Here is a 4,104-nt window from a genome sequence, read left to right as displayed (position 1 = left end):
TTATATATAGGCTTATGTCATAAATTTGATTATGAAATTTGTTAGAACAAGTTAAAAATAACTTATTTTAATAAGTTATATTATGAAATATGTCGAAGTAATGAAAACAAATCTATAGAAATCAAAATCTCAATTAAACTTCTTAGTTCTTATGAAATATCTCCCCCTTACTTTTGATAGATAACTATGAGGTATATTTTTCGGCCTATTAGTTTTTCGGGTTGTAATATTTTCCTGGAGGGTACTCCTTGTACCTGCTCTGGAAGTCGTCAATAAAATTTATTTGCCTTATCTTAAAAAAAATGATATGTCTATAATGATAAAAGGAACAAATTAAATAGAATAAAATATAAATAAATAAATAAATACATTATTTTCACTAACATTACATTAATTAATCTGAATGTAATTAAATTTAAACGGTCTCAGATTCAAATCTTATAAATGAAACAAATGTCATTAGAATTTTTAAAAAAAAAACTTCACTAACATGATTGGTTAAATTCTTTAAAAAAAATTAATTATAGACCAAATCAATAAACATTTCGCATTTATAACATTATAAAAAAACATCATTTTCTTTATTTGAATATTTTACTGCAATACAAAATAAAATTCACATCTTAATCTTTTTATTGTTTTTTACTCAATTTTTTTCTCCAATAATAAAGATAAGATAAAATTATATTTTTTTTTTGAAAATAAGGTATCCCAATGGCCAAAAGTTATCAAATTAACTCTTAAGATGATAGGAGATCAAAAGTAAATTTATGGTTAGAGAATCAAATTTCTAACAGTATATTCAAAGAATCCATATATCTATCAACTATGTTTGTTGATGAAGGCAAAACTATATTGTATAACTAAAAGAATACCTATTTTAAAGAAATAACACGTAATTTCTCCAACCTTAATGAATTTATTGAATAATTTTTAAATAATAAAAAAATACATATGCATATCTGAGTTGTAACACATAGGCGTGACATGATTGGTAAGACAATGCCAAATTCTTAATTTGTCCCGATTTCTATATCCGATGCATGGCGCATGATGGGAGTGAACTATTATTCCATAACATAAATCTGTTAATGACAAATCAAATAAAGAGTTTAATTTTTATTTTTACCAGTTTTGGGACTCAAGTTTATATATTTTTTGTCAACAAAAGCATGAAAAGTTACTATTTCATAGGAGGAAAGTATTCAAATAATAGTAAATGTAAGGAGGAGTGAAGGCACAAAGAAACAGTGTCGGTGGTCTCAAATTTAAGTTACATATGCAATTTAAATAATAAAAAAAAAGAAATTTATAAGTTCGTCATAATCGTATCGAACTCAAATAAAATTACGAACAATACACGTGTCTCTAAAAACAAGAACAAGGTAAAACCATATTTTAGCACTAATAAATAAAAGAATACCGAATTTTAAAAAATTAACACGCTATATATCCCCAAGTGTTCATTATTTTATTGATTTTTTTTTGTTAAGAAGTTCGAAATAAAGAATTGAGTTTGCATATCTGAGTTGTAACACAAAGCACTGAGACGATTGGTAAGATAGATGATGCCAAGTTCCTAAGTTGTCGCGATTTCTTTATCCAATGCATGTCGTATTGGAGTCAATTATTATTCCATAACTTGTCTGTTCGTTTATGGGTAAAATGGAAGGAATGAAAAGATGAAATTTAATAAAAATATTAAATTTTTATTTTAGTGTCAGAGGAAAAATAAAAATAAAGATAATTTTTTATGAGTTTCGCTATGATAATTTTAGTTTAATTTTTCATATATAATTAAGCAAAAACATATTGCATTACATTTGTTTTTGTTTTACTAAAAAGTAAATATTTTTATATAATATAACAAGTAAAGAATTTTATGTTCCGAAAAATAATATAACAAAATGCTACCAATTCAAATAAGTTTGAGAGAAAATTTTCTATTACTTTTCTTCTGTTTGACATCTTTTTCCTCACATTTCTATCTATTTTAAACAATATAATACATAATAAGTCAATATATAAATATAAATATAATGCAATACACTATATTAATTAATAAATTAATATATAATTGATTAAAAATTATATTTTACAAAAAATATAAGACATTACACATGGTTAAGAGAATAAATTCCTATTTTTGTTTCAAAGAATAGAGGCACGGACAATTTGGTCTTTGAAATTTGTTTAGAGACAAGTTATTGACAGTTTTTTCCATTGGACATTGGGTATGTTAGTCCTAAAAATTACTACTGATTTGCTAGTGTCGCATAACTTAAAAGAACTAATTCAACTAAATTTATAATTCTTTTAGGGATTAAATTGTTTATAATTATTTTTTGTCTGAGACTAACTTGCTAATATAACTAAGACTAACGGAATGACCACTGTGTTCAATGAAAAAAAAACTTTTAAGAACTATTTTGCCTTTAAAAAACTTTTAAGAATTATTAGTATTTATATTTTTTTTTCAGGAACAAAAATAAGAGTTTACAAGGTTAAAATAACTTAAAAGTATATCTTGTATCTATTATAAAAAAAATATTGAGTCTAATTTCTAAAATTTAGTGCAATGAGGCCGATTATAAACACCCCTAATTTTAATATCTCTACATATTTCTCTAAAAACATAATTAACATAAAAAAATGCATAGCGTCATCTAACTGGCTAAATGATTCGTTAACACTTATTATAAGACAATGCTTTTATTGCACTTTCTTTTAGAACGTGAGATCAACATAAGAAAGGCAGAAGAAAAATATAGAGAAATAAGTGAAAGACATGAAATGATGTAATGAACATTGACAGAAGAAAAAGAGACCGCACAAATAAGAAGTGTGATTCACAAAGTTTTATAATTTTGAACAAATTTTATTCAATAACTAATCATGTTTGTGTTAAAGAATGTGTTGTTTCTTTTTTTTCTTGATAGCTTAATTATAGTATAGGAATATATATACTTCTATTCAAAATAGTGTCCATAAAATTAAGAATATTTACTGTTAATACATATTTGTCTAAAATACACATTTTAAATATATAGGATATCATATTTGGTTGGAATAACTCCAAATATAACCCAAACCCATATTCAACACACACTGAATTTAATTTCTAAAATTTAAAGCGTCAAAAAGATCAGACTTGGATACTGAGATGAGACAAAAATTGGTGATAATTTTTTTCACTAATACTAGGGTTACAAAAAATTTAGTGGCAAATTTTTAAAAGTTACACATAAATCTTTTTATTACTAATATTATTTTTTCTTGTGCTAATTTTAATTACTTTATTCTTAGAATCTAAGTTACTTTAGAATTTAGAATAAATTAGAAAAAGGTAAAGAGCATATACTGATATTTTGGAGTGCTAAAATTTTTCCTATTAGTCATAGGAATAAGTTCCGATAACAGAATAAATCAAAAAAATTAAAAATATAAATAGACAGGTTCATGAGTCAATCAATGAGCTAGTCTCGTTGTTATTACATATTTACATTATAATAGTCCTAATACTTCCTTTTGATGCATATATAAACAAATAAATAGTTTTGTAGGTTAGATTTAAATATAAATGAATTTAATTAATTTTATTTTATTTAATATTATTATTCATAAAACATTATTTATTTATTTTTATTTTTATTTTCTATTTTTTATTCATGATATCATATTTCAAGAAAAAAATATTTTAAAAATAATTTTATTTTTTATTTGAGATTAATAAAATTAAATAAGATCAATTAATTTTTTTAATTATTATAAAATATATTATTTTTGTTTATATATGAATTCTAAAATACATATTAGACTACAGGTACCGCGCGGGGATAGTCTCACAATAATTTGTGAAATTAATAGTTGTGCATTTAATGCGATACAGAGACTCAAGAATTACACGGTTCATTAAAAGTCTAATGTTCTTACTTTCAAATTTTAATACACACATGCATTTATTAAGTGTTTTTCTCAATTTTTTTCTATTTAATTTTATTTGTATTCAAGTAATTGAAAACTTGTATAGTTTATTTACTATTTACAGTTAATTTGGCGGGAAAAATTACTATAAATTTCTTTCTTTATATATTAAGATTAAGA

Source organism: Glycine max, chromosome 20 (genome assembly GCF_000004515.6).
Source record: "Glycine max cultivar Williams 82 chromosome 20, Glycine_max_v4.0, whole genome shotgun sequence".
In the NCBI taxonomy this organism is placed as follows: Eukaryota; Viridiplantae; Streptophyta; class Magnoliopsida; order Fabales; family Fabaceae; genus Glycine; species Glycine max.
This window is presented reverse-complemented; position numbering follows the sequence as displayed.